Raw genomic sequence first — 14,647 nt, forward strand, 5'->3', positions numbered from 1 at the left:
GCTGACAGCTCAGAGCCTGGAGCCTGCTTCGCATTCTGCATCTCATTCTCTCTCTGCCCTTCCCCAACTTGTGCTCTGTCTCTCTCTCTCTCTTGAAAATAAATAAATGTTAAAAAAAACAAAAGTAAACCAGCCCACTTCATTTCCCTATTTCAAGACCTTCAATGGATCCCCACTGTCTTAAGTATGACATAAAAACTCCTTACATTGGCCTGCAAGGCCTCTGTGGTCTGTTCCCTGCCTCCCCACTCTGACCTCAGTTCTTAGGTTCATTGTGACCCCAGATTCCTAGTCTCAGTGAAAGTCTCTCCACCCTTCATGGCACAGTAGAGTGATCTCATTTATTTATTCTCCTGTTTTTTTCCTTTTCTTTTTTCTTTCTTTCTTTCTTTTCTTTTTTTTTTTTTTTGTAAGTTCCGTAAAGGCAGGGACCTTGTTTGTCTTGTACACCACAGTATCCTCCCTAGTTCTAGGATGCTGACTGCCTGGTACATGGAGAACTCAATAAATATTTGTTGAATAAACGAATGAATTGTGGACTGGTCACGTTGCTGCTTTTGCCAGGTCACATGTCACGCATCAGAAACCACACAAAAGAGCCCTGTTGTTTAAGGTCTATGTTCAAAGCACAGGTCCAGCCTTCCAGAAGCATTCCAGGATTCTCAGGCTTCAGCTTTCTGCCTCATTCAGGCCTTCATAAAGGGCCCTCAGCCTCCACTGGCTTCGCGAATGAGAGAGCAAGTGAGCAAGCTGTTGACGGTATAGTACTGCTTTACACTCGGACTGGAACTTTGTCTCCCCGGCATGCCTACTAACTCTGGTGCCTCTTCTCTCCATTTAGGAGGCCACAGAAATCCAGCCATTTTACTTTCCTACTTGACTACTGCCACCAAGCTGCCTGTCTGCCTTTCCCAAACTTTCCTTCTTTTGTGACCCTAAAAGCTAGCTCAAGGCATTTTTTATTTATTTTATTTTGCTTTGAGAGTTTTTACATATAATTAATGTTAGAGGACAAAAAAGCTTAACAACATCGAACAGAAATAATTGGGGAAGCAAAAAGTGTTGTAAAATTTTATAAAACTCTTTGCCTGGGATTCGTTCTGTTATTCCTAATTCTACGGGTAAATGGAAACCACAATGAGGTTTCCCTTTCTAATTTACTCTAATTTCTAAGCCTCTAATGTCAAAATCTCTAATTTTGAGGCCAGTGACCCATAACACCCACTTTGAAATACCATCCTTCTGAGCCCCATTGTGTGGGCTCTTTCCTGAATGGTGGCCCCTGTTGCCATCTTAAAGATATAGTCAAGATAGAGCATCACATTCCTCTGAGAAACCTGAGTGTAGGGAATAGCTCCATGCCAGCGCTGGACAACCAGCAACATAGGTCACGTAGGTGAGGCTTGAACTGCAGCTGATTTGAGTCTTGGCAGAATACCTTGTGATCCTCCCAGAAGGTGAGAGCATGAGAAGCTTGCGAGGAGCTGCAGTAAGGCCATTTGCCACTCAGGTGTCTGTCTTCCAAGAAGGCTGTTGTGAGACAGGTCTTCATTGCTTCCTGGGTGGTGATGAGGCTTTCTGCCTCACCTGCCTCGAGTACAGCTGCAGACTATAAACAGCCTTAAATACAGCAGGGTTTTAGCTCCTCAGCAACAAGGTATTCCATATCTCATGTTGAAGTCATCTGACTCCTTTTGTTATCCTTTTGGTGTGAGACAAAAGCTCATGGGGAGTTGGTACCTCTTGGCTACTCTCGATTTGACTGTCTTTGCAAGTACTGATCTGTCTAAACTTAAAGAAGGCTCATTGTTTCTCTACCAGCCAAATCGGTTGACCTTGTTTGAAAGCATCTCATTCATTAACTAATGGTAAAGAAACAAACACAAGAACCAGATAGATACTACCTGGGTTCTAGAGACCTAGACGTGACTACAATGAGGTCATGATTCCTTCCTTTAACATTACTGTCTTGTTTAGGATATAAGCAAGAAAACAAGTATTTATAAGGCAATGTAGAAGTAATACAGTGGGGGAGCCTAGGTGGCTCAGTCGGTGAAGCGGCCAATTCCCGGTTTTGGCTCAGGTCATGGTCTCATATTTTGTGAGTTTGAGCCCCACATTGGGCTCTGCACTATCAGCATGGAGCCTGCTTGGGATTCTCTCTCTCTCTCTCTCTCTCTCTCTCTCTCTCTCTCTGCCTCCTCCCACTCTCTCTCTCATAACGAATAAACATTTTTTTTTAATGAAGTAGAACAGTGAAAGCAAAATATGGCAAGGGGAGGGACACCTACATGAGACAGTGTGCTGAAAGGGAAGGGAGGAGGCACACAAAGATGGAGGAAGCAAAGTAAGAGAAGTTTTCACATTGGAAAGAAATCACGGACATTCAAATGTAGTGTTAATCAGATTTTGTTCAATAATAACCCTTTTTATGGGCACTTGGCTGGCTCAGTTGGTAGAGCATGCAACTCTTGATCTCAGGGTTGTGTCCCATATTGGGTACAGAGATTACTTAAATAAATCAACCAAAAAAAAAAAAAAATGATCTTTTCTAGGCTTTTCTCTAACACTTATTTTGAAGCTCTCAGTCCTTCCCTTCAGCTCAAAAGTATTTCCCTCTGGGCATTTATTTTTGTAATGTTTATTTATTTATTTTGAGACAGAGTGAGAAAGAGAGAATGTGAGTGGAAGAGGAGTAGAGAGAGGGAGAGAGAGAATCCCAAGCAGGGTCCATGCTGCCAGCAAAGAGCTGGACAGGGGCTCAATCCCATGGAACTGTGAGATTATGACCTGAGCCAAAATCAAGAGTTGGATGCTTAACCGACTAAGCCACCCAGGTGCCTCATTTTTAAAAAATGGTTATCCCTCTGGGCATTTAAAATACACTGGTTAGGGGTGCCTGGGTGTCTCAGTGGGTTAAATGTCTCACAGTTATGAGATTGAGTCCCCACTCCAGCTCCATGCTAGGCGTGGAGCCTGCTTAAGATTCTCTCTCTCCCTCTTCTTCTGCCCCTCTCTTGCCCACCCCCCACCCCTCAAAAATAAAATAAAATACACTGGTTAAAGATTGCATTTTAGCCAATAAGGGCACTGCACCAGGAGTCTTTTGATTGCAAGTGGCTAAAAGCCTATAGCAGGCATTGTTAACTTCTTACATAAAGCACTCCCTATTACTTCTAATACACCCCATTTTTTTTATTGGAGGGGGGCAACACTCTGCCCAGACATATGCAGTGATTGAATTAAGCCATCCATGACCATTCTGTTTCTCTTTGCCAGATATTCACTTCACCTCCCTGGCAGCTAGGAATGGCCATATGATTCAGTTCTGGTCAATGAGATGTAAGAGGAAGTAATTTGTGTTGCTCAACAAATGTATCTAATTCATGTAAGTTATCAAATTTATTGGCATAAAGTTGTTCATAATATTTCTTTAATATTCTTTTAATATCTATTGGACCAGTAGTGATATCCCCTCTTTCATTCCTAAACTTGGTAATTTGGGGGTTGTTTTTCTTTACCAGTTGGCTTCCAGTTCATCAATTTTATTAATTCTTCAAAGAATCAACTTTTGGCGTTATTTGCTCAATTATTTGTTGTCTATTTCATGAAGTTCTTTTTAAAAAAAAATTAATATACAGTAAAATTGGCTTTTGTTGTGGCATATAGCTCTATGAGTTTTAACATATGTATACATTTGTGGAACTACCACCCAAATCATGATACAGAATAGTTCCATTATTCCATACAACTTCCTCAAGATGCACTCACAACTGTCCTACATCCCCAACCCAAACAACAACTAATTTATTATCCATCAAAACAGTTTTGACTTTTCCAGAGTGTAATATAAATGGACTTATAAAGTATGTCACCTTTTACATATCTTTCATTCAGCATTATGCCTTTGAAATTCATCTGTTATCACATGTCTCAGTAGTTTTTAATTGCTGAGTGTAGCTGAGTGATATTTTACTGTAGGTATTACAGTTTGCTTATTCATTCAACCATTGAAGGACTTTTGGGTTATTTCTGGATTTGGGCAATTATGAATAGAACGACTATAAATACTCATGGGTAGGCTTTTGTATGTACCTAAGTTTCCATCTCTCCAGAGTAAATATCTAGAAAAGAGACTGCTGGATCATATGGTATTATGGACTGAATGTTTGTGCCCAGCCCCAAAATTCACATGTTGAAGCCCTAACCCCCAATGTGATGGTATTTGAAGATGGGCCCTTCAGGAAGTAAATGGGTTTAGATAAGGTTATGAGGGTGGGGTACTCATAATGGGATTAGTGCACTTAAAAGAAGAAATGGAGAGAGCTTGCTTCCTCTCTCTCTCTCTCCCCACCATGTGAGGGCACTATGAGAAAGTGGTCATCTGGAAGTCAGGAAAAGAACCCTCACAGAGAACCAAATCAGCTGGCATCTTGATCTTGGACTTCCCAACCTCCAGAACTGTAAGAAATAAATTCCTGTTATTTATGCCACACAGTCTATGTTATTTTGTTATAGCAGCTGAAGCTAATACATCTGACCTTTTTCTTTTTTTAGTTTCAATAAATTGAATTTTAACTTTTTTTTTTAAAAAAAGAAGCATTGAGGGGCGCCTGGGTGGCTCAGTCGGTTGAGCAGCCGACTTCAGCTCAGGTCATGATCTCGCGGTCCGTGGGTTCGAGCCCCGTGTCGGGCTCTGTGCTGACAGCTCAGAGCCTGGAGCCTGTTTCAGATTCTGTGTCTCCCCCTCTCTGACCCTCCCCTGTTCATGCTCTGTCTCTCCCTGTCTCAAAAATAAATAAAACGTTAAAAAAATTAAAAAAATAAATAAATAAAATAAAAAAGAGGCATTGAGCCAGAATCAACAATATATGACACATAAAATATGAATCTGGAAAATAAGCATTAAAAAATTATATACATAAAAATCATATATATGTATAATATGTATAATGTATTTTTTATATATGGCTTTTTCCCCCTCCCTAGAAAATCTACCTAGAGAATAATGTTGGTGACCAATATGTAAAATGTGTAACTGCAAATATGTTGACATCTATGTTTAAACATTGTAATGAGTTAAAGGAGATTAATTAGGTTAAAGGAGATTCTCTGTCCCTAGAGAGAATGTATGAGTGTTTCACATGCTCCACATATTCATCAGCACTTGGTGTTATCTTTTGTTGTTGTTTAGCCATCCTAATATGTATGTGGTCATATCTCATCATGGTTTTACTTTTTATTTATTTTTTTAAAGTAGGCTTCATGACCAGCGCTGAGCCCAAAGCAGGGCTTGAACTTATGACCATGAGATCAAGACCTGAACTGAGATCAAGAGGGGGACACTTAACTGACTGAGCCACCCTTGGATGCCTCTCATCATAGTTTTAATTTGCATTTCCCTAAAGTTTAATAATGTGTAGAAACTTTTCATTTGCTTGTTTGCCATCCATAAATACTCTTCTGTGAAGTGTCTGTTCAAGTACCCCCACTCCCAATCCACCTCTTTTAAAAAAATTTTTTTACTGATAAATTTTTGAAGTTCTATATATATTCTAGATAAAAGTCTTTTGTCTTACCACTTGCAAATCTTCTCCCAGTCTGTAGCTTGAATTTTATTCTTAATAGTATGTTTTACAGAGAAAAATGTTAATTTTGAACTTCAATTCATCCATTGTTGTCTTTCACAGGGCTTTTGGTGTCATAACTAAGAATACATAACACTAGGACATGAAGAGTCTCTCATGTTTTCTTCTAAAAAGTTTTATATTTTTATATTTAATATTAGGTACATGATTTATTGTGTATTAATTTTTGTATAATGTATGAATTATAAGTTGGGGTTTACGTGGGGAGAGGGTTTGCATATAGATGTTCAGTTATTCTATTTGATAAGAAGTTTGTTTCAATTGCCTTTGCATCTTTATAAAAAATCAATCAGCCATATTTTTGTGGGTCTATTTCCAAACTCTCTAGCCTATTATACTAATCTATGTGTCTCTTTGCTAATACTATAACCTTGATTACGATAGCTTTATCATAATTGTTAAAAATCTGGTAGCATGAATCCTCCAACTTTGTTTTTTTTTTCAAAATTATTTCAGATATTTAGCACTCCATATAACTTTTAGAATTAGTTGTCTATATATATCTACAAAAACATCCTACTGGAATTTCTATCAGAATTACATTAAATCTATTGATCAACTTATGGACAACTGGCATGTTAATTATATTGAATCCATCAATCAATACATGATATCTCACCATTCGGTTTGATCTTTGATTTAAAAATTTTTTATTTTTAATTAAAGTGTAGTTGACATACAATATATTAGTTTCAGGTGTATAACATAGTGATTCAACAATTATATACATGATGAAATGATCACTTTGATAAATGTAGTTACCATCTAGTGTCATACAAACTTATTATGATAGTGTTGACTATATTTCCTATGCTTGATCTTCTTAGATTTTATTCATCAGCACTTTGTAGATTTCAGTGTACAGATCCTTCCCATATTTTGTTCAATTTATCCCTGAGCACCAACTGGTTTTTGGAGCTATCTAAAATGATATGTTAAAATATCTAGTTGTACATGGCCAATATTTATAAATATACAGCTGACCATTGACAACATGCATTTGAACTGTGTGGATCTGCTTACACGGGGATTAAAAATGAATAAATACAGCACAGTACTATACATGTATTTTCTCTTTCCTATGATTTTCTTAATACCATTTTTTCTCTAGCTTACTTTATTATAAGAATACAGTATATAATGTATAAATTTGTGTTAGTTGACTACATTATAGGTAATTCTTCTAGTCAAAGGTAGGCTATTAGTAGTTACATTTTTGGAGAGTCAAAAATTATATATGGATTTTTAAAAAATTTTTTTAATGTTTATTTATTATTAAGAGAGAGAGAGACAGAGCATGAGCGTGGGAGGGGCAGAGAGAGGGGGAGACACAGAATGTGAAGCAGGCTCCAGGCTCTGAGCTGTCAGCACAGAGCCTGACGCAGGGCTCAAACCCACAAACCGTAAGATCATGGCCTGAGCCAAAGTCGGATGCTTAACCAACTGAGCCACCCAGGCACCCCTATATGTGGATTTTTGACTGTGCAGGTAGTTTGGTGCCCCTAACCCCACATTGTTCAAGGATCAACTGCAATTGATTTTTGAGTATTGACTTTTATCCTACAACCTTAACAAACTCCTGTATTAGTCAAGGTTCTCCAGAGAAACAGAAATAGGATCAATTTATAACATATATATAAAGAGATTTATTAGAGGAATTGGCTCATGCAGTCATGGAGGCTGAGAAGTCCCACAGTCTGCCTGCAAACTGGAGAACCAGGAAAGCTGGTGATATACTTCCATCTGGTTGCTGTACTAGAGGCAGGAGAAGATGGAAGTCTCAGTTGAAGCAAAGAGAGCAAATGTGCCCTTCCTTTGCCTTTTTAGTTCTGTTCAGACTCTCAAGGGATTGGATAATATCCACCCATAATTGGTGAGGGTGAACTCTTTCCTCAGTCTACTGACACAAATGCTAATCTCATCTAGAGATACCCTTACAGACACACTCAGAAATAATGTTTTATCAGCTATCTGGGCATCCCTTAACCCAGTAAAGTTGACACATAAATTAACCGTCACAATTCTATTAGAAGCTTTTTTAATAGATTCAGTGGAATTTTCTCTGTGGATAATCATGTTATCCACAAATAGAGAAAGTTTATTTCTTAACTTCTAAACTGTATTACTCTTCTTTTTCTTGCCTTATTGCACTGACTAGGACTTCCAACACAATGCTGCATAGGAATGGAAAGAGTGGACAAACTTTCTTTGTTCCCAGTCTTAGGGGGAAAGGGATTCAGTCTTTCATAACTAAGTATGATAATGACAATGTTTTTTGTTTTGTTTTGAGACTTTATATATTTTTAGAGCAGTTTTAGGTTTACAACCACATTGAGAAAGAAGTAGAGAGGTTTTCCATATACCCCCAACCTCCACACATGCATAGCCTTCCCCATTGTCGACACCACTCACCAGAATGGTACATTTTTTTACCAAGGACGAACCTATATTGACACATCATAATCACTCAAAGTCCATGGTGTACCTTAGGGTTCACTCTTGGTATTGTACATTCTATGAGTCTGGACAAGTGTATAATGACATATCCATCATTATGATATCTATATACAGCATATTTTAACTGCCCTAAAAATCCTCTGTACTTTGCCTATTTCATCTCCCCTACACCAGCAACTACTGATCTTTTTGTCTCCATAGTTTTGTCTTTTCCAGAAAGTCCACTATATAGTGGAATCATATATATGTAATCTTTACAGATGGGCTTCTTTTATTTAGTCTTATGCACTTAAGGTTTCACCATGTGTCTTCATGGCTTGAGAGCTCATTTATTTTTAGCACTGAATAATATTCCATTGTCTGGGTGTACCACAGTTTATGCATCTATTCACCTACTGAAGGGATACCTTCGTTGCTTCCAAGTTTTGGCAATTATGAATAAAGCTGCTACAAACATCCATGTGCAGGTTTTTGTGTGGACATACATTTTCAACCTCTTTGGATAAATACTGAGGAGCATGATTGCTGAATCATATGGTGAGAGTATGTTTGGTTTTGTAAGAAACTGCCAAAATGCCTTCCAAAGTATCTGTACCATTTTGTGTTCCCACCAACGACTGAGTTCCTGTTGCTCCATACCTTCACCAGCATTTGGTGTTGTTGGTGTTTCACATTTTGGCCATTCTAGTTGGTGTGTGGTGAACTCTAGGTTTTTAACAGATGCGCTTTATCAGTCTGGGGAAATTACCTTCTATTTGTAACATAAATGGATGCTGAATTTTCTCAAATACTTCTTCTGCATCAACTGATATGACAATGTGGTTTTTCTTTTTGAAATTTACTAATCTGGTGGATTACTTTAATTTTTGAATACAGGGTCAACCAGATAGTCCTGGGGTAAATCCCACTCATTCCAGGTGTTTTATTGTTTTTATACATTGCTGAATTCAATTTGATAACATATGTTGAGGATTTTTGTGCCCACGTTCATTAAGGATTTTGTTTTTCAATCTGTTATTCTGTTGTTTACATTGGGTAATTTCTGCTGGTCTATTTCATCTGTCAGTTGCATTCTTCCGCTGACCTCATCCAGTGAATATTTTGGTTGTCGTATTTTTTCAGCTGTGAAATTTCCATTTGGGTCTTCTTTATATCTTTGATTTCTTTCCTGATGTTTTCTATCTCTCCATTCGTTCATTCTTTCATCTTAAGCATGGTTATAACAACTAATTTAAAGTCTTTTTCTGACAATTGTAACATGTGTGTCATTTAGACAGTGGCATTTGATTTTCTTTTTCCTTGAAAATTGAGATATTCCTGGTTCTTCCTATGCCTAATAATTTTGCATTATATCCTGCACATTTTGATACTATGTTATCAGATTCTGGATATCTTTTAAACCCTAAACAGAAAGTTGATTTGTTTTAGCAGGCAGTTGCCTTAGGTAGAGTCAGGCCCCAAGTTCTGTGAGGACTGCCGTTCCAAAGTCAGTTCAGTTTTCAGACATTTCCAGTCCTTTGTGCATGCTCCCCAGTGGCCGATCTGGATCTGGGAAAGTAGTCTACCCTGGAGCTCAGTTCTCAGTGCTCTGCTATTGAGGGTCAGATCCATGCATGTGTAGTTTAGAGGCAAGTAGAGGTGTTCATCCATTACTTTTGGGGACTACACTTGATCTCTCTCCTGTTTGCAATAAACTCAACATTTCCTAGCTCCCTGAAGCCTCCCTTCATAGTCTTCCAGCTACAAAGCTGGGGTTTTCTGTTTCCTTGCTCTGCTATTTACTTCTCTCAATTGTATCTGCATCCTGGTTCAAGCAATGATAGGAAACAGAGAGAAAAAAAGCCATTGCGATTGGCACCATACTCTTGGAACCAAAGCTCCTCAGATCAGAGAGAAGGGCTCCTCTCCCTCTGAGTTTAAGATGACTTCCCTGTGACCCCTGTCCTTGCTGTGTTGCTGCTGCTGCCATTGTCATAGTATTGCCTGAAAGGCTACGATAGGAGAGAAGTCAAATGAAGAAAAAGAGATATGGGTTTCCCCCATTGTTTCTGACCTTAGGAGCCCCTTTCTTTGGCAAGACACAGAGCACTTCTCTTAGAGTTCTTCCTGTTCTCTCTCTGTGTGCACTTCTGGGTTTCAGGCTGCCTTTGAGTCTAGGCTGGGAGATACCAAAGTGAAATAAGGGTAAATTCAGTGCAGTTCAGGGGAACTTCAGATTCTCATCTTCTTCCCCAATCTGCTTGCTGTTATTTACTTTGAGGAGTCCTCAGGGAGCAGCTGCTTCATGCATTCTGTCCCAGATTCTGTGGGAATCTCTCTGTGGAGAGAGAGACAGAGTGGAATGTGCTTTCTCTACCTTCTTTAGAACCGAGCTTCTATTCTTATTTTTTTATCATTTTGTGCCTTCTACTTATTTGGCTTTAAATTCCTATATTTTTTCCCCTAGATTCTTAAGGTAGATAATTAGGTCACTGAATTTAAACCTTTCTTATATTCTTTTTATTTTTTAATTTTTAATTTTTTTTTTATTTGAGAGAGAGAGAGAGTACACAAGTTGGGGCGAGGGGCAGAGGGAGAGGGAGAATCTTAAGCAGGCTCCATGCTAAGCATGGATGCAGGGCTTGATCCTACAACCACAACCCTGGGATCATGACCTGAGCCCAAATCAAGAGTGAGCTGCTCAGCTGACTGAACCACCCAGGCGCCCCTTAAACCTTGATTGTTTTCTAATGTAAGTATTTAAAGGAATGGTACCTCAGGACTTGAGTCCTGTTTCTAGGTAGTTTTCCTAGATCCTTCCTCCATGTGTCGGCTTCATCTGCCAGCTATAGCAGCAATGCCTGCCATCATAGCCACAACAGCATCTGGAGATAGAAAGGTATCATCTCTTTTATATGTCTCTCTTTTAGAGAAAGCAAACTTTTCTGGAAACCATAAAACAGGTTTCCCCTAGCGTCTCATTGACCCAGATTAGGTGATATGCCCATTCCTAAATCAGAATTAGTTGCAGGTAGAATAGGATTACCATGACTGGCTTAGATTAATAATTTGGGGTTGAATGAATATTGAGAAGTCAAACTGTATGATCACTTAGGTGACAAGACTGCTAATAGGTGATGAATAAAAGCAAAGTTTAATGGATTAATCCAGTTCTAATGCAACCTACTGACCTGTCCAAATGGAGATATTCTACTTAGAATCCTGACAACTCCTTCTGCCATGTACTAGAGTCAGCCAAGTTGCATAGGAAAAGATAGCAGGTGTTTACCTGCTGATCATTAGCTCAGACACTAGAGTTCCATGTGTTATATAAGCTGCCAACCAATGTCATTCTAGCCTTTAAATAAAAATAATCCTTCAGTTGTAGACAAACTAGTTAATCTGAGCTAAATTCAAATTCAAGTAAGATTAAGAGACCCAAATGAGATACATACATTAGGTAAAACTTCAGGAATCAACAATTAATTTTGCATATAGCTTTATACAAGGAAATACTTTGAATTCAAGATGGAAATTACAACTAATTTTAATATTATTTACTAGCCATGTCTATATGGTCCATCCAAATCTTCTTCTAAGGCTGCTAGTGTAGTCTCATCCTTGCCTGTCCTCAACGTTAGTGGAAAAGAGAACATTATTTGGGCTTACATTCAGTCGTCCTTTCACCAAACACTTGTCTGGATTTTATCTCCCAGGTCCTCCGCCTTTCAACAACATTCATTCCATAAGGTTTTTACTTCCGCTTTTGCTAGAATATGAACTTTATTAGGGCAGGAATTATATAAAAGTAATCTCCTCTTTGTTTCCCCCAATGCTTTTTTTTTAAATTGTGGTAAAATATACATAAAATTTACCATTTTAACCATTTTTAAGTGTACAATTCAGTGGCATTAAATACATTCATAATGTCATATAACAATCATACTACCCATTTCCAGAACTTTTTAATCAACTCACACAGAAATTCTGTACTATTAAACAACTCCTCATCCTCTTCCCCCAACACTGATAACCACTAGTCTATTTTGTCTCTATAAATTTGCCTGTTCTACACACCTCATATAAATGGAATCGTACAATATTTCTTTTTTTGTGTTTGGTTTCCTTCACTTAGCATAAAAGGTTTTCAAGTTTCATCCATGTTGTAGCATTATCAAAGTTTCGTTGCTTTTTAAGGCTGAAAAATATCCATTATATACATATATCTCTCACATTTTGCTTTTCCATTGATCAATTAATGAACACTTGGTTATTTCCACCTTTTGGCTACTGTAATACTGCTATGATCGGGGTGTTCAAGTATCTGTCTGAGTCCCTGCTTTCAGTTCTTCTGGATATATACCTAGGAGTGGAATTGCTCGATCATATGGTTATTCTATGTTCAGCTTTCTGAAGAGCTATAAAACTGTTTTCCACAGTGACTACACCATTTCACATTCCCATCAGCAATGCACAAGTGTTCTGATTTCTCCACATCCTTGCCAACATTTGTTACTTTTTGTATTTTTAATCAAAGCCACCTAAATGGGTATGAGGGGATATCTCATTGTAGTTTTCATTTGCATTTCCCTAATGATTAGTGGTGTTGAACATCTTTTCCTGTACTTATTGGCCATTTGTGTATCTTCTTTGGAGAAATATCTATTCGTGTCCTTTGCCCATTTTTGAAATGGATTGTTTGGGATTTTTGTTGTTGTTGTTGAGTTGCAGGGGTTCTTTATATATTCTGGATATTGATCCCTTATCAGATATAATTTGCAAATGTTTTCATTCTACAAGTAATTAAGTGCCTGTTATGGGTCAGGTACTGTGCCAGATGCCTCTGGAACACCAGTGAATGAGTCAGTTCATTCTTTCAAGAAACATAAAATAGCAGAGTCAACACAGAAGCAGATATAAGTGTCCGTTTGGTGGGGTAAAAAGTTATCACAATTCTTCTCAAATATGCAAAGGAAAATGGAGCTAATTTCTTATAACTGATGTTTTTACTTCTTGAATCTCCACCCCATTGGGTGGGTGGTGGTGGTAGTGGAAGGATTTAATTATTCATTTCATTTTAAGTTCAACTCCCTAACATGGCTATTCCTTGCTCTGCCCTTTTCTGCCATCTGGATACCTGGGAAGGGGGTTTCACTCACACTAGGTGAGGTAGTGCTATAGATTAGGTCTCAGTTGGGCTTGCTGTCCTTTTCTAGTCTCCAGTCTTCACAGTTGGTCTGCTGTTGTGCTTGCTCATCAAATTTATAGCAACCAATGATCTGTTCTTTTGACTAGGCGGGAAGCCAGTATCCCTTCCTTTGTGATTTGTCCCCACATCAGTTTTAACCACCCTGTAAGGTATGGCTGAGACTCCCAGCTGATTCTGGGCCCACTGGGTCCTGCAGCTCTTAGCTATAAGATCCACAAAGTTTGTGCAACAGTCCCAACTCTCCAGGCGGTGCAATCAGCTCTTTTCCAAGGTCCCCATTGGGCATGGAGATGTTAGCTGGTAGAGGCCCTTTGCCTAGCACTACAATGCCATTTTTACAATAGTTCAGTGTTGGAAAATAGGAAGTCTCTTCAGCAGTTGCTTTTCCAATGCAATCAATAGGAAGGGGGTGCAGTCCTCTCCCCTTTCAATCCCCTCTGGCATTTCTGCAGGGATTGGCTGCAGAGATGAAGGGACACCTGTGTCTGATCTCTTTGCCTCATCATTACCAGGGGCAAGAGGGCTTTTCATTTATCTCATGTCTTCTTCTTCCCAAAGTATCATTCCTCCTCCTCCTCTTCTTTGGGACCATATTTGCAGCTTGATATTTTAAAAATATTTTGGGTAATAAATACCAGTAAGAACAGACTGCTATGTAACAAATAGAAGGGTGTGGTAGTGGTCCCCAGCCTACTCTCAGAGTGTTAGGGTAGGCTTCCTGGAAGAAGCCTAAGGTAAAATCTGAATACATAGGAGTTAAGTGCAGCAGATGTTAAGAGTTCAAAAGGAGCACATGCAAAGGCTGGAGGCAGGAGAACTTCTGAAAATTCAGAATATCTTTGGCATAGAGTATGAAGGCAATAGCAAGAGATAAAACTGAAGAGGTAAGCTGTGGTCAGATCATGAAGAGTCTCAAAAACTTTTAGGAGCTAACTGTATATTAAAAGCAATGGGAAGCGTATGTTTTGAGCAAGGAAGTGACATGATCAAGCATATGTTTTTGAAAGATCATTTTGGTTGAAAGAAATGGAAGCATATGAAGTCAAAGCTAAGTCACTTTGCTCCCCCTCACTCAGGGATTAGCTACCATCTCAAATTTTGTGGATGTACCAGAAAAGTATAAAGTTGGAGGGTCAGTCACATCACCATCTTTAAATATTGAAGAGATGCATTCTCAAGGAAGGCAAAGGATGAAGAAATAGAAGAGGGGATAGGTAATTACTAACGGCAGCCAAGGTCCTTCAGAGGTGAGAAGGAATGACGAGGGGCCAGCGAGACCCCTCTTTCATTCTGAAGATGGGAAATGATGGGCGAAGTGTAGATAGGTTGGCAAATTTGATGGCAGGGAGTTTTT

The sequence above is a fragment of the Panthera onca genome, chromosome D3, assembly GCF_046562875.1.
Source record: "Panthera onca isolate mPanOnc1 chromosome D3, mPanOnc1 haplotype 2, whole genome shotgun sequence".
Lineage (NCBI taxonomy): Eukaryota > Metazoa > Chordata > Mammalia > Carnivora > Felidae > Panthera > Panthera onca.